Source organism: Aythya marila (assembly GCF_965140915.1).
Source record: "Aythya marila genome assembly, chromosome: 4".
Taxonomy (NCBI): domain Eukaryota; kingdom Metazoa; phylum Chordata; class Aves; order Anseriformes; family Anatidae; genus Aythya; species Aythya marila.
Genome location: NC_139045.1, coordinates 45,324,377 through 45,345,119, shown reverse-complemented (window position 1 = coordinate 45,345,119; position 20,743 = coordinate 45,324,377). Strand labels below are relative to the sequence as shown.

General features: G+C 42.5%; 1 protein-coding gene across 4 annotated transcripts in view; it reads right to left on the bottom strand.

Annotated features, from left to right (window-relative positions):
- The window catches only part of PTPN13 (protein tyrosine phosphatase non-receptor type 13), a 109,217-nt gene that overhangs the window by 86,273 nt on the left and 2,201 nt on the right, over positions 1-20,743 (bottom strand). The window lies entirely within an intron of this gene.

The following is a 20,743-nucleotide window of genomic DNA, read 5'->3' as shown; positions in this document are numbered from 1 at the left end:
TGATTTGCATTAATAGTCCTATGAAAATGATTCTGAAAGGCCTAAGTAAAATCAGCTGCTGTTAGAAAAGGAAGCTTTTGTGACAGATTTTCAGAGGGCTGTTTGTATTATTTCATGAGCAAACAATATGAAGCACAGCCTGCAAACATACAAGCAAGCTGCGGGTCTGACAGGTATCCTGTGTTCATCTTCTGTGTACATGTAACAAAATGAAGGAAAATCATACAACTGCTTCACATACAACTGGCACAGAGTCTGCACAAAAGGTGCTAACTATTCTAAATATTCTTTAGCATAGAAAGTGCTAAATATTGTAAATAAAATATGCTGGACGCTACACCACTACCAAAAATCTCCCTGAAATACTTCCCTACCACTCCCTCTTCCCAGTCCTGCAAAATGCTGATTATTTTCAGCTGTGATTAAACAATAGCAGGGACTGCTCTGCAGGCGATATAAACCATTTGCCTATTTAACACCACTACTGAGCCCATAAGCATGTCTGCTCCATCTCCCAAATCCATTACATCAACAGGACAAGAATTGTACATGAAGCAGTTTCTAGATCACAAGAGCAAGTCAATGAATATCCATCCAGCTACAAAGGCCGCAGCTGTAGCGTGGTAAGCCAGAAGATCTGCTTGTACAAAGCCAGCAGTAGCTTGGCTGAAAGAAAAAAATAAGTCAATAAATTCAAAACGATGTTGAAAGCCCAGGTGGAATAGAGCAAAACTTCAGTCATTACCAACACGGTCACGTGCAAAACACTGAGTTGGGATTTGAGTGGGACTCTAAGGAGAGTTCTCTATTTTTCTAACTTTTCTTCCCCAAGAAGATCAACAAAACCAAGAAATTTTGTAACTCTTCTTCCTCTAGAAAGACCTGTGACATTTTTTCCCCATGTTTTTCATTTTCCCCTGCCCCTCCAGAGCCCCAGGCGCACTGGACTTGGTCCAGCTGCCATTATTCCTGTGGGCCTGAGAACTCCCAAAGCTGTTCGCTCATATTGCAAGGCAATGAAATCTAAAATCATAGTGGTGACTTGACCCTAATAGTCCTCAGAAAGAATAAGGAAATGATGTTGTGATTTCTGCCGTTTCCTTCAAGTTTGTGCTGACCTATTTATGGTCTTCGGTTACCCTGGAAATGACCAGAAGAAAACACTGTCTGAAACTGCATTTTCTATTCTCTGCAGGCGCTGTGCACCGTAATCCTGCACTCTCTGTGGATTTTACATGAGGAGAAAGAGGCAATTTGTAGGAGTGGTAAGCTGTACAGTGCACAGTTCTTCCAAATTTGCTGCCTCCTCAGATTCTAGGGCCCTGCAATAGTGTCCAGCCTGTTGCGAATACGAAAGCTGGAGTGCTGAGTGCTCAATACACTCATAACCTTTTCGTTTAGGGCAATGCCTCTAAGTTCTGATACACCGCAACACGCTGACACCATCGAGTCACTTATACAGGGGCAAATCATACAAAGCTTTTGTAAAAATCCCTATCAAACTGTTCAGACTGCTGCCTTCACCTCCTTCAGTCATTGTGTTTTTCAGACTATCAGGAGGACTAGCAAAAAGCATCCAGCTGCACCCGGAAAGTTCTCTTCCCCAGGTGAGAAATCGGGGCACAGCTGTGATCCCCAGGCACGTCAAAGGGCTCAGTGCTATGAACTCTGTGTGAACCAGGCAGGCGTGGATCCTACACCCACCCCAAAACCATGCGAGGTCCCAGCAACACGTGTGAGGTGCCATGCATGCTGCTGGAAGTGCAACATAGTGCAGGGAGACGGCGGGCACACGAGAAGAGGTGACACTGGAGAAGTGTGCACACACGTTACTTGCAAGTTGCTTGCTCCAGAACTTACTTCTTGACCATACAAGAGGGTAATTTCCACAGGAAAGGAGTTGCACCATGCGGAGGCTGCCTTTTTTTTTTTTTTTTTTTTTTTTGCTTCAGGACAAGAGAGTAAATTCAGGTGTAAATCATTTGTATCAACAAGCCCTGAGTGCAGTTTCTCACCCTCCACACCATTCTGCCCTAAGCCATGCAGGCAGCACAGTTCCAAGAAAGAATGCAGCTTGGGCCAAAGGCCTCTCCCAGATCTCAAACACTTCCTTTAAAAAGCCTGTTTACCTCACCGGGGCCAGCTGCCAGCTCCTCCCTGCAAGGCAGACGGCTTATCCACTCCCTGATGAGTGGGATGAGCAGCTCTGTCTCTTCCCTGTAAAGTCAGCTAGGGAACCTCCTCGCCCCTGTGCTCCGCCGCCTGTGTAGAGATGGGCAGTGAGAGCAGCCCCCACGCCAAGCCACGCTGCCAAACCTCCCCTCGGCCACGTATCCGCTGAGTTGTCATCCTGCTGCTTTTCAAATTTAAGACAATTTGCTTTTTGATCATTTGTGCGTGCCGCAGAGGTGCTCCAGATCCTCATGTTCCCCCACCACTGAGGTTTTCCTCACACCTTTGAAATTGGAGCTGGAATTCGTTTGAAATTTGGGATGGAAGCTCCCCAACAGCAGCTGAGAATCAGGCGCAGCTGAATGGCCTAATCTTTCCTGCCTTTACTGAGCTCTTGCCACTTGAAGTATTCAGAAGCTATTGCAATAACTGTGTTTAATAAAGACTAGAGAAGCAGTATTTTGGTCAAAGCTCCTACACAAGCATTAAACTTAAAGGGTTGAACTGCTTCAACTCAGCCTTTGTTCAACTCCTGCGTGTTTTGTTTTTAACACCACGCGTTGTTTGCTTTTGACCTCGCCTTCCACATCAGCGCTTTTCCCGATGTTGCAAATTCAGAACCCAAACTCCAAGTCAAAACCTCTGCTCGAACGGCCTCAGCTCCCCAAGACGCCTGCAGCTACCTCATTCCTGTTTGGTATCTCATCAGACTGCACTGCCAAGAAACGTCGGGAACAGCTGCTCCGCTTACGCTCACTGTAGTTTGGAAGATGTGCTACAAAGAGTGAAAAAAAAAAAAGGCTGAAAACCATTGTACTCTGCTATTTGTTTTACTCCTCTGACAAAATCTGAAACAGACCAAAGAGGTCAGAAGAAGGCTCTGTAAAAATCCAATTAAAAAAAAAAAAAAAGTTATTTTGGTGAAAACAGCCTTTTCTGAGGGGCGTTTTTCTCTTCACAGATAAGCAGGGAGCCCTTTATCAACTTCTCTTTTGTCGATTCAAATGTTTGAAAGCAGAAGCAGACTTAACGAGACCATATCGTGTACTTCTGTCAAAAAAAACACCAACAACCACCTCTTAAAATGAGAATCTCTAAAACCACAGTCAGCTGCCTAAAAATAAACCGCTGCTTTATTGAGCACTTGCCGCATGTCAAGTGCTTTCTAGAAGCACTCCATGTTCACAAATCCCAGTGAAACTGCACTGGAGCTGGACCAGGACAGCTTGGAAAGTCTGACCTCTCCCATTACAGAGCCTAAGCACCTCGAGTCATTACCATGCCCTGTAATTTCAGAACGCTGGCACCCATCCTATTTATTTGCATTGCCCCACATCTTACATCCCGAAGAAGACCTGGAATGCATCTATCAATTAGTTTATCCCCAATAACACTGTTGCTGAAACTCTGCTTAAGTACAGAACCCTGGAGCCTAGTTCGAAAGCTTTTGCTTCAATACTCTTTGAAACCTTAGCTGCGGGTCCGATTTGCATAGACTGCCCACAAAATAAAGTAACATTTGCAAATATTCAAGTCAAGCATGCAGTCAGGGTAAATATATGAGCTAATCAAGTCAGCTGCGTTTATATATAATTTTTTTTTAGAATCCTGAAGTGATGATACTTATTGCAAATTAGTATTATTTATCTATTAAAGAATAAAGAAACCAGCCCTGTACCACATCCACTTTTTTCACTTCTCCTACAGATATGAAGAGGGGGCAAAAATGGAGAAGAGCCCTGCAAGATGCAAATCCCTCCTCCTCCCCCTTTAGCCCTCACTTTTTTTTTTGTTTCAAGTTTTGTTAGGTCTCTAAACAAGTATTGGAAATCATGTGAATCAAAGTTTGAGACCAAATATGCTTCTTGATGCCTTTCATTCAATCGGTTACCTGATAAAAATACAATCTGAGCACTCATTCTTTATTCTGGAGATGCCACTAGAGACCAGCATTACTACCTCTGAACCTTTTTCCTCTGCTCCACTTTTGGCAGAGCTCAGCTGCTTCCATTCCTGTTTTTCCTTTTGTCTTCTCCTCTCTCCTGCAGGCAGACAGGACAAAATACCAGCAAAACACTCCCGTACTTCTGGGCCTCACATTTTTATCGAGAAAGTTTCTTGAGAGTTGCATCTCCTCTTCGAACTGACTGCTTCATCCTGGAGCTTACACCTCTGAATTAAAGGAGAAGAAACTAACTGAAAGTTGTGGTAAAACAAAGACTACGACAGAAGCTGCGCACTGCCTGAAGCCCAGGACACTGCTGTTCAAGCTACACGGTGCTGCTCCCACACACTAACAGCTGAGATGTTAGCATTTCCTTGCGAAGCCTTAACTAACTCAGTCTCGTATTCCAGTGTCTGGAAGACAAAGGAATGTGACTTATTTATCATCTTGGCTTGCACCTCCAGGGCAAGCATAGCTTATTTTAGTTGAGAAGTGTTTGCTTTTTTTCCTGGAAGGTGGAAAGAAATCAGCTTTCGGCACCAGAGCGAATTCGCAATGGAAGACGAGCAAGGGTTATTGCTGACAATGTGCTCCCTCCCTGGCTTTTCTGTCTCTCTATCACCAGAACCAGATAAACTTGTTTATCTGAGGTCTCATGTAAGGCAAACTAGTAAATCCAGTCCAAAACATATATAATAATCATCATGAAAGTCATGTTTTCTAGGCAACTGCAAAATGTTCTCTTATACAGCAGGGTAGCTGATGTTTCACATCTGATATTAAAATTCTATTCAGAATAGCGTATAATTATCACTACAAAGTAAGCATAATCCACATAAATCAGGGCATGACTCTCGTATCCCTCTCTTGGTTTAATTGTCAGTGTAAGATCCTTGGGTAACTCCCTTATTTTGCTGCTGATCAGCTCCACCTCGGATAGGCACGTCTCCTTGCTGCGTCTCTCCGGCTCACTACTTTCATTTTAATTGCTAAGTAGTGACGGAGTACTTGTGACTAATACAAACTTTTTTAAAGGGAAAAAGCAGAAATTTCAGGGCTGCAAAGACAGCTGGTTAACATCAACACTTCTCAAGTAACAGATGAACCCCGAGCACCCCTATTCACACAACAGATGAAACTCTTCCACCGACACAAAATAATCGCAAGCAAACACGCCGTGCTCTTGAAAGCCTAATTTCCTGAGGCAGCGATGCGCTGCCACATTCCTCCACTCAAACCAATCCCAGGAGGTGCAGCAGTCTCAGTGAAGATGCCTTCCCTCCATGCTGCTCTTCCTGGTGCACAGAGGCAGTCAGGCTCTTCGGATGATATATCTTCAGGGATGACACCGCCGTGGTCAGGTCTGCCTTGGTGACAGGCGCTGTCACCGCACCTAAGCCAGACCATGCTGACACCACCTGCGAATGGCACCTCCAGCTCCCCTGCTGCTGTGCGAAGAGCTGCACATTCCTCACGTGCTACAAAAAGGTCGGGACTGAAGCCTGTCCTTGTGCACTTGCAGCTCTTCCTGCAAGCAAAGCAGGAACGTGAGCTCTGGCTGGAGAAGCAGCAACAGTGGCGCACACACCGCTGAAATACTGTTTCACAACTAAGCTCTCTCCTGTGGTGATGAGGCGATGCCGACTGCAACACACTAGATACAGTCTCTAGTACCGCTGGGTTCAGATTCTGTTAGATATTAATCTTTCCCTTCTCAGTAACAGAGAACGATACCTTGCTTTATAACTATCCCTTCTCAGCGCAACATCCCTTGCAGTAAGGCAATAATGAGTGGAAATGAAGGCAGCGTGACTGGATCAGCAGGAACCTAGGCACAGATCTTGCCAAAAGAGTAGGAGTCCTCAAATTTCTTGGATGCAGCATTACAAAAAGAAAGTTCAGTTCAGGAAGATTTACATTTCCCCCCCCCCAAGAAAATGGCTGACTTTCAAATAGGTGTAAATATATCATGAAACTGAGATGATAAAATATTGAGAAAAAAAATAAAATAATTCTCACCAACTTTAGTAAGACAATCATTAAGATTGTAGCAGTATTTGGAAATTGCTGTTAAATTCAAAATCATCTTAACAAGTATGAAGACTCCCCCCCAGACGTGTTATTTCAAAACCAGACTTGAATCCTATATATTCAAGTCCAATCCTTCAACAAATCGCTTTCCTTTGCTGCTGTCATGATGGTTGAGCTGCAGGGTTCGCTCTGTTTTTCATATTTTTAGCCCCATGGAGGAAGGGGGGTATATGAGCAAAAAGCCCTGTTAGTGTCATGCATGTGACCGGTCAGTTTCTCCCTAGTAAGAAGAATCTATGGTATGGTACTCATGTGAGAAATATGCTGATTTGAGGAACAACTCTGCTGTGTTTTTAGTTTGCAGTCAGCACACTTGCATACTCCAACTAGTGATCTGCTAGCAGGGAACACAGCTTGTGTGTTCAGCCAGGATAAATCTCTGGCAGCCAGCAGATTATCTGTCCTAACTATCTGTAGGGCCTACCTTGCACCTTTTCTTCTGTCTTTGATGCTCAAGGGAGTAACACTCCCAACTTCCCAGAAATGGCAGCTTCTCTAAGTGGCTGCTTATACTGCCCAAACACAGGCAACCACCAGAGAATCCCAGGACTTGCAGCAGGAAAAAAAGAAACACAACACTGCTACCTTTCCAGACAGTTACAATTTCATGCTTCATTTCTGGAAAAGAAACTGCAGTGCCACACGGCACAAGGAATGCTAGAGCATTACGAGGTCTGCAGCTAGATGACACCACAGATACCTTATCTGTGAACTCACCTGTCTGGGAATAAAGCTATTACTCACACAAGAGATGACTAATTCTCATTGTGAAAGGCTCAATTTCTACCCTGAAAAACAGACAAGACAGAACAGAAGCCTATGTTTCAGCTGTCAAGAGCTGTATACACAAGAACAACAGCATTTTTTAGGACCAATGCACAGGCTGGGAGGTCCTTTTTCTACTTAAATTGAACCAATTCAAGATCAGTAGCAAATATCAAGTCTTCCTCAAAGAGCGCAGCATTTTCTTCGCTCTTCTACAGCAGGAAGAGACCTTTTGCTCTCAGAAAAACTGAACTTGGTATGCAGCATCCTTAGGTAGGAGTAAGAATGAAGATATGGTATCACAAGACATCAGCTATATGCTTTTGATATGCCCAAAATACAATTTAAGAGATATGATCTATGCTCCCCCGACACACATTAAAATCTATGCAAAGATTTCTGCTCAAGAAATTGAAGTGGCAGAGGGCTGCAGAGGGAAAATCACCGACTGTTTAACATGATTTCAGCCACTTCCAAGTGAAAAGCAACTTCAAGCAAACTCCCTCTTCAAAGCAGATGTATCTGATGATAGCCCATCCTCTTACTGAGACCTCACCGAGAAACGTGCGCACTCCAAGGGAGCAGCAGGGATGCAGACAAGCTGCTGGCTGCTTTTCATGGGTCCATGGAGTGATGGTCCTGCACAGAGCAATTAGAAGGATGACAGCTGATAAGCTGCTGCTTCATCACAGTTTCCTCAAACGAAGGCAGACTGATTCTAAGGAAATAGGAAGCACTGGAAAGTGCGATTACATACCTGGCTTTCTTTACATCAGCCTTCAGGAAGCGTGTGTTTTTAAGGATACATACCCATGAGAGAGCATGGATGTGCACATACACATGTGGGTGTGAGTGCATTACATTACCACACACCTATACAAATTGTATATGTGCATTTGCCTACACATATGTTCTTCATATACACCAGAAAATCCATTGGTAAGTTTCCCTTCCAGGAGAGGAGAAAAGCCCTGAAGGACAAACGGAGTTGCAGAGCAGCAGGAACACTCATTTATTTCTAGCAGTAAACGTGGACTACCTGAAAGCCAAATGACAGGGCCTCTAAAGCCTATTAAGGGTTTTGGCCAAGGAAGCTTTAAAGTAAGTTTCTGTAAGCATTTGTCCAAACAGATTTGGTACCGGCAGATGGGCTGCAACGGCAGGAACAGACTTCCATCTGCCCAGAAACCAGCCTGGCTCCACATGCGTGGTACTGCAGGTACAACACTGACACGTTTCACAGGGTAGGGACATTCCTACAGAAGCACTTCAATGGGGTTTGTCAGCTCTCTCTAGACATGTCCTATACAGAAAACTGCTCTCCATCAGTGACCAGCTTTTCCATAAAATAAAGTTCTGTAACGACTACTTCTTGAAAGCACTTAGCACCTGTTAGCGTGATGTAAAAGATGTTTTCCCTTCATGAAATGAAGCCACAATGAGAAACAGTCTGCTGAAAGTCATCGACATTGTCCTTGTACAGGGCTACATGGCATTTTTCCACCCCTTGAGTGACCGTCTGCCAATGTAATATAGAATTTGGGTGAGCTGCCAAAGAGGTCTGCACATTACCTATCTTAAACATTATTTGGTGAAACCAACAAGGAAAGGACAGGATAATACAGAAGATCCTCATGCTCTGATTCAGATGCATGCAGCACAAACGTGGAGATTCCTTCTGCCTCCCAGCTGCATGTGTAAGCATACAGACCACAACAACGAGGGTTATCACTTATTCTTGTAGACTGCAGATACCTTCTTTCTGCATTTTCTTCCATTCCCATGCACACAAGAAAAGTTAGGACTATGGGGGTACGTATGCTCTGCACACCTACTCCCTATCCAGCACACAAATTGTGCAGTGTGTCAAAAATATCTGGAAGAGGGCAGTCCACATGCAGCATGTTCTTTCATGCTGTCAAACAGAGACGTTAGGCAAGATAAGGCAGCTGATCTTTATAGGAAGGCTATTACTCCTTACCACTTCATTACAGGAGTTCCCCAAACTCAGAAACATCTGCTTGTGCTGGTTGGTTTTTTGGTCATGGATGCCTGCTTTTTAAAGGTACCTCCATGGAAGCCAAAAGCTTCCCGAGCAGCTTATACTGTCTAGTTTAAATCCTGCAATTAGGAGGTTTTAGCTCCAGATTAATTAGTAGACAAAGCCACTTGAAGACTTGGAACGCCTATGGTTAGGAAATCACGATCTTGCTCTAAAACATGAATTGACACACCACATAGGGCTTTGTACCAGAATTACACAAGCTAACAGGAACATGATCAGGAAATGAGAGTCCCTCAGCCTGTCACTCTGCCTATTGCATTTCGGAAAAATATCCAATTATATGATTCAATATGCTGTTCACGACTTAACAGCTATTAAATTGACTATACTGCCCCTTGAACAAATTTCCAACACACGCCCAGTTTCTGATTCATCTCAAATTAAGGTGCTGTGCTTAATTTATTTAGTCCTACAGCCATGACATTCTTCAGGTCTTAACTGCCCTCAACGGTGATGTGATTATTAGTGCTTTTCTTTCAGACAGGACACGACATTGCTTCTTTCATAAGAGACTCCTCCAACCGTTACTGCTGCCCAGCTTCAAACCCTTACCAAGCAGATGGTTACAGCGCCAAAATATTCAGTGGGTTTCAGAGCACAAAAGGGATGCTCGCCACAAAGAACACGAGCTTCGGTATCAGCTGATGGAAAGTGCAATAGCTGCAGGGGTGATTTACAGGAGTCTTCACTAGATCTTCCACGCAAGGCAGGCTGCCCAAAGCCACCACCAGTCCGCAGCACCACACATCTGATTTCGTTCTGCACCCCATCCAGCCACCTGCTGCGCTCCTCGGTGCTTTGGTACTTGGTGAGATTACAGGACAGAACAAGCCACAGAAGGTGGCACTGCCAAGGAACAGGAAAAACAAGATAGCAGCACCTCCTCCCATTACACAACGCCAAGCCCTGTCACCAAAAAGCAGAGTTCAGGAAGTGCTGCTTTGTCTGGATGATAAATTCATTCATACTAGGAGAGTTACAGGACAAAGAGCCATATTACACCCTTGGCTGCATAACAAGGACAAGCTAGCAGAAACTTTTCCTCTGCAGGCCTACAAACCGTGAGAGGAATGCAAGTGCCAGCATCATCTTCCTTCTCATTTAACAATATTCCTCTGAGCAGAAGCAGAGAGCAAGTCAGACTGGGGATCTATGTTCACAATGCCCACGTGCAAAGTGCGCTCGCCGTGCTGGAATGGAAGTGAGCAGGAGGCTGTAGGAACCTCTGAACCCACAGCCCTGTGAGGGATGAACTGAAATGAGAAGAGAAGGATAATATAACATTACTGGCATTTCCTTATTGATGCAGCTAGACCACGGAGAGTTAGGCCAGTTAAAGAATGCAACAAATTCTGCTGTCTTCTAAAGCTTTGTGGTAATTCCATGTTCAGCAGCGCAAGCCCAACCCTTTCACTCACAGAGAGCCAAGAAAACACTAACCAGAGGAACTAAAATAAGCAAAAACACCACATTGAGGCAATAAAATAAAATCATTCTTCCAAAATGTAAGAGCTCAAATCTAACACAAAATGGCCTGTATACAACAAACTTCTTCCCAGCTTTCATCACTTCCATGAATGGATACAAGTTCCATAACAATCCTATTTTTTCCTTCCTGCAATGCCTACAAACTTTGTTCATAAAATACTGAATTTTAATGATGAGTTATCAAACTGGAAAAGCACTTCCAGAAGTTTTGAATATTCTGAAGTTGGGAAAAGAAGAATGATAAGAATGAAGTTAGTTAACTGATGGCTATGGTGGTATTGGATAAGAACAACTGTGCAGACTGGAGAGCCCGTGGCACTCCGACATATGCTGGCATATACCAACGAAGTGGGAATGGGTGCCCCCAAGGCCACCTGAACTGGAGCTCCCTCTCCTTCTGGCGCCCAGTAAACACTGAGTTCAATATTAAGCTTCCAGCCATCCCAAATACCATGCTACACCTGAGAAATCACCAGAAGGAACAGTCAGACCACAGCAGTAGAAAAGCCTGAAAAATCCCCTCATTAGAGCATATAAAACTCAAACGCGCTAAGGAAATAAACGATGTCTTCAGCTCCAATTAGCTCCTTCACACATCCAAGCTAAATACTGCTTCTGTCATTAACTCTGGAAGGCAAGTGGAATAAACTGTAAAGCCACCATTATCAGAATTGTGATACTCACTAAAAGTCCAGAGTTCAATGGATACAAAAGAGAAATTAAAAAATTGAATGGAAAAAAAATAGCATTTTTTCCCCACATTAAACACATCAGTTGTGCGTGCTTAAACTCATTAATTAGGTTCGTTTTCTTTCTTCATTTTCTGTCTTTTGCAAGTTGTAACACTGGAAGGCATCCATTCCTGCCATTAATTGATATTTTTTGATCATCTTTTTAAACTCCAGAGAAGAAACGCAACCATCACCTGCACCAAGTTCTTGGTCTAGAAAGTAGTTACACTGCCTTCTTCTTCCAAGCCCTTTTTCTCCAACACCTACTTTTTATGCCATACTGTCAGGCCTGCCTTATAAAGTCTTCCATTTAGCTCCAAGCATAAAGCGTTATGGAATTTATGCCTAGCCAAAAGACGCAGTTTAAGTTCTCCTAATATCCAGCAAATTCCCTCCAGAGACCTAAAAACCAAAGAGAAGCCCAAGCCCTAAATAGCACCACTCCATCGATGAGCACATTACAGGAGTTGGCAAAATCTCTGCTGTGCCATGCCTGTTACCGCTCTTAATTAATTATCAGACTAAACGTACTAATGAAAAACAGCAATAGCCTCATTTTATACACGGGAAGCCATCACTTATCTGCAATCACAGATACTTGAATAAGAACCTATTTCCACTTCTTCACACCCTCTCAAGATTTTTGTAACAAATAAACAAAAACTGCTCCACTTGTATAGGTTAACCTCAGACTGCATATACTGAACTGAGAAAAAGTAGAACAAGATAACCAGCGAGAAGCATCAAAAGTTCACCACTTACAGAACCCCCCACACTGATATTAACAAAAGGAGGCACGGAGAAAACCAAAGCCAACAGGAAGGGAAAGGCCAAATTTTGAGAAGGGAAATCTTACAAAAGTTGAAGAACGTAATACTTTCTCAGTCTATAAGGAGGAATAATCTGTAGGTTCCTCACTGTGCAGAGGAACACAAGACACAGTCAAGATCTCATCAGCTGGTAAAGAGAAGCAGGACAGTGAGAAAGTGTGTTTGCATGAGTACGTACACAAACTGTTTTAGCCGAGGAAGATACCCAACTTAGAGGCAAGGGAGCAGTTAAGGGTATTGGAAATCATAAATAAATAAAAAAATGAATTGCTAGAGTTGCCAGGTCTTGCTAGCCAACCTAAGATACTCTGTGGATCGTTACTATCATTACTAATCAATTACATAAGAAATTATTTCTTCCTCAAGTCCTTTGGTAGCATTTTCATGATTTGGTTTACATTACTGCCCATTTTTCATCCACTTACCTGTAGGCAGAATATTACCCTAGTCCTGCTGGGTGAAATGATTGCTTGCAACAATTCACAGCCTGCATTTTAGAAGGCAGCGATGAAAATTTTGAGTTTTGGCAGAAATGTTAACTGAAGACAGCTGGCACTAACTTTGACTTCACCTCTTATCATGCTGATCAGCAACCCCTTCCATTTTTCAGTGGTCTTCCATAATAATCACACTTCTGTAAAACTGGCTGTAAGAGTTCACTCTGCGTGCTACATCCCAGTGTATATACACAGGCAATGAAAACCCCAGCAGCTCCAGCTGGCAGCTGGGGCCAAGAAAAAGGAAGAAGGAAACCCAAACTTTTCCCACCTGAAATTCACACGCAATTTACAGCTGCTCTGCCTTAAAGAGGCTGCTGCTCACTAACTACAGCTTTTGTCACACAGGAAAATCTCACTTCTGCACCAGAAGAAAAATTCACTGGGGACAGTTTATAGATAATATATCCCGGGGCTCCAGAACTAAATGCAATCACTCCTATTAAATGCATTTTACTTGTTGGCACAACAGCCTCTCCCCGAACCTTGTTTTTAAAATAAACTCTCTTCATAGTATATCATTGAAAAAACATCATAAGCCTCTAAATGAACGCTGTCTGCATAAAAAGTAAATGTATATAGAAATTATTGAAGTCTAGACAGGCAATGGTTTCTCTTCCACTTCTTCAAAACCACTGAAAAGGGAAGCAGAAACAGCCCATTTTGCATTATCAGCAGACTTCCCAAGTTACAGTTCACATTACGGTGACAAGTCAAATTCTGTGATCTTCAATTCTTTAATATTCTCAAAGCAAAAGCAATGGGTGGGACAGAATCAGCGAGAATTAATGCATATATCAAAGAATCGAGTTAACGTCAAGCAGAAAAAATATTTTCTGTAATACTGCAAAGTATATTCCGTAGTATGCAAGCACCAGGGAAAATTCCACATAGCAAATTAAATTCAATTTGTTTGTTCTGTTTGGCTGTTTAATACTCAGTGCTGAAAGACAAAGAACCTGTCACTGCCTGACAGCATCACATAACTAGGAGGTTTGAGTTAAGAAATCCTCTTTTTGACTGTTATATGCTTATTTCAGCACGCAAGGCAAAAGAGCACACACAGCAAACTGCACATGTACTAGTGCCAACAGAAAATAACATCTGATGTTGAGGCAAGCAAGAACAGAAAGAATGCCTTTTATCATTACAGACTGCCCGTCAGTTCTTCATGAACATGTTTCTCATCCGTAGAAGAAATCAACCAATTTACAACCCCACACGTTGTTTTATTTGCTTGCTTGCTTAATACTCCTGTTCTTCCAATTACTACTCAAATTTCTCTTTTTCTGCTTTCAGGTCTGCACAGAACAACTGTGTAGGGCAGAAATGCCCACGTACCCAACCCAACTAAGCCTAGCTGCGCAGGTGAGATTTAGAACTTCAGGATTTGCACTGCTACTGTGCAAAGTGACACCTGTCTGCACACAGTGCTTGTTTTAACATTCCACTGCATTTTATTCTTCAAGAGTTACTTTTTGCGTGAATGTTTAATACCTCTCCCTCAACGTAAGCATCTAATGAGGTATAAAAGGCCCAACTCTGTTACGCTACATTTCGTAGCTCTATCTTTTTTTTTTTTTTTTTTTTTTGCTATTAGGAATACAACATTTAAAAGCATACCTGCAAGTTTACTTTCTTCAGATGGTGATTGTTAATTTATCTGAAGTTGGTTAAAAAAAAAAAAACAAACAATAAAAAACACCTTAGCATCCAGTATTTTCTAACTCATATCTACCTAGAACTCAATTACCATAAAAAATGACCTTTTAACACTTACTATGTAAGGGAAACCATCTTAAAAGCCATAGGTACACTTCAATACGTGCGTGTATCCACCAGCATACACATCAGTACCGTGTTCCTTAACACTTTGCGGTGACTGAACGATTCATACTTGAATAGATTTGCCAAAACTGTTTCATTATTATGTCAAGCAGTGAGAGCTTCCAGTTTCACCTTCCTCTTTAACACCACCTAATAATGCAAGAGATGCTCAGTGATAGCACCGGGGTGTTCCTGTCTTTTTTCCTCCTCTCTTCCTGACCAATTGCTTTCACTCTACAAAGCTGTGTGCGTGACAGCTAACTCCCTTGATTACTCAACCACCTGTCATTTCACTGCTCCTTCAGGTGTCCGTAAGGATTCCCAGACAAAAACCATGAACAACCACGCAGGAACTAACTGCAGCTTGACAGCTCCCAGTGTTTGTACTCTTTGGATGCATCGAGGTTTGAGTGGCACAGCCAAGTCACAGAGCCACTAATGGCCTATGTCCTGTCGATTTGTCTAATCCCTTTCTGAACACATTTACACTATTAGGACACAGGGCTCTCTGGTCCTGTAACACAGCTGTAATTCAGTCCTGCACAGAGCATTTTCTTGTTTGCTGTGAAGACACTAACTCACGTTCTCAAATTCCACTAGAGAAAATCAAATTTCACTAGAGAAAAACATGCCAAGGGTTTTGAAGTACCTGGAATGCCCTGTGGTCACCTGGCTTTTAGTGGCCACTCAGCCACAAACATCTGCAGCCACTGAAAATAAGAGAAAATGTTTTCTCCTGGCTGTGTGCACTACCTGACAAATCAAACGATCCTCCAGCATAGAAAATATTTTCCATTCTGCTCAAGAGGACACAAGCAAGTAAAATAACAAAATGATAATGGAAACCATTTGAGGGGTTTCTTTAGCATTCTGTGACAGAACAACCAAAAAATCAGGCTTACGTTTTTCTTTTACATACAAGATGATCGTCTTGCAACAATCACCAACAGCACACACGTTTTAACTAGACATGGAACAACTTTACAAAGCTACGCCACTAATTCGTTTCTAAGCTTCAGGCTGATTTGGCTGCTCCACACATGACAGCCTCACTGCAAAGCCACTCAATAAATGAGGCTCTACAGCTGATGAAACACACTTTGATCACTGCCAGCGAGCAATCTTTGTCATCAGACAATCTTTAAATTCATTATTAAGGTCATTGAAGGGATTGCGATGACAGGGCACGCTGAAAAGTTGAACGGTTCAAAATTTAAGGTTCTTGTTCTTAAGCACTTGCATTTGCCAGCTAAAGAGGAGAAGAAATGTCACAGAGGAAACAGAACTGTAAGGTTTTGCTGTTTCCTCTAACAGTTACAGTTGCAGATCCTAGTAAGTGTATCACTACAGCAGACTTCCCAGGCAAATGTCTCTGTTCTGGGAGTTTGAGCAACCTCCTGGCTGAAAAGGAATAAAGTATAACAGCTCTCAGCAAGTGGCAGACCCGCAAATACTTGCAAGTTTGAAGGTGTGAAACCTCACCCCAACCTTTATCAAGGAGAAACCTCACCTGGCAGAGGCCTCCACCGCTTATACGAGACGACAGGGACATTTTGGTAAGGCGCATAACCTAGACCAGAGAGAAATAAAGATGCCCCAGCATCCCAGAAGAAGAAGGACAGAAGCATTTATTTATTTATTTATTTATTTTTAAAGCTGTGTGCACTGCCCAAAAATACTGTTTTTCTAGTGCTATTTTCACATGCTAGGCCTTCTAGGTCATGAGATATCCTCTAATTAGTTAGATGTGTTATCATCTTTTGCTGCTACTCTATCTACAGATTTCTAACGCTTATCAATATGCTGACTTGTTCTGAAGCCAAATTAATGAAAATAAATCTGTTTTTGAGCCTTGCATAAAACAAAAGAAAATGTGCTTCAGAATGACAAGCAAGAAAATATACCTCAAACATAAAACAATATTTGAAATATACTAAGATGTTTGAAAGAATTACCATAAAGAGACCCCCGCAGGAGAAAACATCATTTACTACCTGGTGAAACACACCAGGTAAGGAAGTGACAAATGCTCTGCAATGAGGCTGCTGGAGGGACAACTCCACATAACCCAAACAGCACAGTTGTCCAGCCAGTGGTGTGTACTGCAGAGACTCACTCCAAGGGACACGCGTGCTGATACTCACTGACATGCCAAATGAAGAATGGAAGTAGTGCTCGCACCACTGCATCAAACGCTTGCTTGCCTGGCACTCAGACTCCCCGTTAACTCACTGGTGGCAAATACAGCTTGGCTCAGACCTGTGAAAAGGGAGCTATTATTTCACTGACCGTAATCCTAAGCACTAGGATGGGATCTTCCACTTACTGGTTATATGGGAAAGACACTAAAAGCGATACATCCATTCCTTCTCCATTCTGTAATTCTTCATTGAAACACTAAATGGGTAGGCAGTAATTATCAATTGTTGCACTCCATAAATTGCAACAACAGAGGAGATCGAGAAACAGCAAGATCCCTTACTGCACTGCTATCATGATGAGCAATCTCCAGGAATAAGACTGCTACAGTGTTCAACTACCCAGACATGACATGGGAAAAAAAAGATCTAAATACTTCATTTTTTCATGCCTTCATAACTTCAGGCAACATGCAAGCTGAAATCTTTCATCATTTAAACCAGGCGAGACTTTGTTGGGAAGCATGAACACAGACATTTGTAACAGCTTAAGTAAGCTTCAATCTTCAATTTAGTCCCCTCTAATCCATTTAATGTTTTAAAATTCAACTACAGAAGCGGTAAGCAGAAAAACTCAAAAGCCCCATCAAGAAGGTTTCGACACGCTTAGCACCAAGGCAGTTGCTAAGTCAGAAATGTTGTAGCGAACATTTCAACAGCAACATCCTACAGGCTTTTGGGATAGCAGACATGGCTTTATGAGTCCGGTCCCTTTACCTTTCCTTGGTGACCCCACAAAAACTCTGGGACCGCCGGCGGCACAGGTTACCCTTTACATGAAAAACTAAAGATCCAGTAGCCAGCCTACACACACCATTGAGATGCTGAAAAAGCTAATAATAAAGAGGGAAATAAACATCATCTGGAACATAAAATTAATCACTAGGAACCAATTCCCCTGCACAAACAAGGAGCTGAAAACAAGAGCATCTATAACCCTTGTGATAATGAGATAAGTCACATTGTGCCTGTACTTAGTAATAACTTAGAAAGCCTTTATATTCGGTTCCTTTTTTTTCCTCCTGTAAAAGCTTTGAGGGCCTGCCCTCTACCTGAGCACATCACACAAAGAAGAATCAAGAAAGACTACAGAATGGACATGAACTCACAGATGCTTACATCTCGAAGCATGCCACTTGGCTATAAATATTATTTACATAATCAACTTTTCATGCCTTTTAGTGCTGATTCTGAAATAGCAACAAAGTCAACAGCATATCAAACGGTTTCTGCAGTACCCTGGCCTAACTACAGCATTACAATGAACTCGTACCTTTTGTTTTGCACAGCAAACAGCCGTGGTGTTAAGATTCTGACGTACAAGGATATCCTGGAATGTGCTGGGAAGACTGCTGTCATTGGACTTGGACAGAACATCACCTGTACCTACCTACAACTACATATATGTACACACACACACAGCTTTTGAGATACAGGATAGTAAACTGGAGAGAACTTGGTGTTTCCACTGAGTTATCCAGTGTTTTGCATCAACTGTAATGAAGAGAATATTCTACCGTTAAAAAAACTGCATGATCCAACAGCTTTCCCTCCAAAAAAAGAGCAACAAAACTAAACGGTATATCCTGGAAAGGTAGTAGAGAACTTGTATTGAAGTCCTCTCACTTGGGAAAGAGCAAAGAGTTAAATAGGTTTGGAATTTTCCCTCTTAAACTCAGCATCAATTTCAAGATTACAGCGCATGTATGCATCTGCAACAGCACAATCAAGAAAGAATAGTCACCCAGGTAGTATTTCAGCTCAAGATACTTTTTTTTTTTTTTCCTGAATGAAACAGACTTCAGAGATGCCACTTTTAAGAAACTTCCTCATATGCGTGCCTGAAACCAAGCACCTGCACCACACACAGGCAGATGTTGATACAACATGAAGACCATTTTCACGTTCATTTTCAAGAACTTCAGCAAGCTCTATAGGAAGTTCACTCCCACATTTCTCCCATGGGTACAGACTAATGTTCTTGACTAAGACAATTTCGCAAGAAAAAAACACAATTCATTCAGAGCTAAGAGAATACTCCCCATCCCCAAACACGTCCTTCCCCAAACAAAGCAGAAGCGCACACAAGCCTAAAGTCTTTTTACCTGAGAGTCTACAGAAAATGTGACGGGTGTTTTCTGAGAGGCTAGCCCAAGCACTGGACAAGGGCACTAAGAAGTTTGTGATTAAATCACAATTTCTGCACTTCCCTGTCATTTTTACATCAGTTCCTTTCTCTCTGTGCTTTGCTTCCAGCTGTGAAATGGAAGGTAAAACCTCCCTCTCTTTTCCAAGTGCCCCATCTCATCTATGCTGACAATAAACTGTTTGAAACAGGTACAATTAGCTGACGTGACACCTAATTTGAAATCTGCCATTACAATATTACCTACAAATCCTTAATGACACTAAATGTCCTGCAAAAACTCTAGTAATCCCTCCAAATACCAGCAACCAAAAATCAGCAGTTTCGATATTACGTCTCCTGCGGTGCTTGACATACTTCTCGCAGACATTTCTGTGGCTTGCTGGTGTGACATTATAAATTTACACATAAAAGATGAAGAACAACAAATGAAACCCTAAGAACAAAGTCTTCTCACCTCTGTTTCTTTTCCTAAGGAGTTTCATAAGCTAAGTGGAGCAGATCTCTATCCTGGCAATTGGATTTCAAATTCACCCAGCATATCATTGTCCCAAGGCAGACTACTCAATTGCCTTTTATGAAGGCATTTTAATAGATAATGATGCACAAAGAATATGCCTACTCGCTCACCAGGTATTTAACTGGCACAAAAGAGAAGCTTGGACAAAATAAAAACGGCACCAAAGAGTCGTCTTCTGCCCTTCCCATCTGTAAACACCAGCTTCCTCCTCTACACTTCAGGAGGAGGTGGGGCTGGGAAACACTGCTTTCAGAAGTTCCACCCTTCTTTACAGATGCACAGATTTCATTAATACTTAACTGGCGACATACTACATTAACTTACTCTGGTATTCATTGCTTTCCATCCGAGCTTGTCCCACGGAAAGTGACAGCTTAGGGCAACTACTCACAGATATTTCCTGCACCATGACACACCACTTCAGGACTTGAGTCTCTTTGTTTCACTGACCAGCTCATTTTAAAACAGCGAAATTCTAGCCAGTGTTTGTGTAAGCAGGGAAAGGTGACTGACAGCATCAGGCAGCTAACCAACACTTTCTCACACTTCTAAAATGTGGTAGCCAGACCAATGCTTACAGGCTCACTTATTTAAAGTGCTGGGGAAATCACTTCCAATTTTACCACTATCATCAACACTGCGAAGTCCTAGGCTTGGTGCATGGGTAAACAGGAAAGCTCTTCAAAATAAAATCCATTTCCCTTAAAGTTCTGACGCCACTCTTGTTCGAGTGACCAAATCTTGACAGGTGCTCTGGAACAAGCACTGGGGAGACTCTTCGGACCAAGGTCTCCGCAACTGCAGAGATCTCAAGCAAGAGGGTGACTATCTCTTATCTCAACCAGATCCCCAGGCCATGCAGTTGGCTATTTTAACATGTAAATATTTGAGGACATTTAATGCACAGCAGTATTCAAAGGCTTGGGTGATAAAGAAGAGCTTTGTCCAAGCGACTGGAGCTCCAACAATAGATTCCGCTGAAGAATCTGCCCAGTCCCATTCTATCTGCCTAATTACTTACCTTTCTTGCAGGAACAGCATGTTATTAGGGTTTGCTGATTAAGATTTGAAGGCACTTTGAAGATTTATTGTGCTACACAACTGCTAATTATTATTTCTCAGACCCATACTGGGTTGGAAGGAAAACAGCTATGTGCCAATGTATTTCAGATCTGTCTCCTGTTCTACTTGTTCAAGTTAAAATACTTGCTTTGCTGTGCTTTTAAGTGAGTCAACTGATAAAACGCTGTGTGTTTCAACTTGCAGTCCTTTGGTGCGATACTTAACCTGTATTTCCAAGAAGCATATGGCTGAGAAATCCCCCTCTAAAGGAAAAACAGCAAAACAAGGCAGGCAAACACACCACCTTCCCTCCCACTGAATGGGCAAACGCAACACCGGTGCCCTGACAACTCCCCCAGGGGAAGGAATCTCCTCCCTCACCTAGGCTTCTGCACAGGGGGGCATG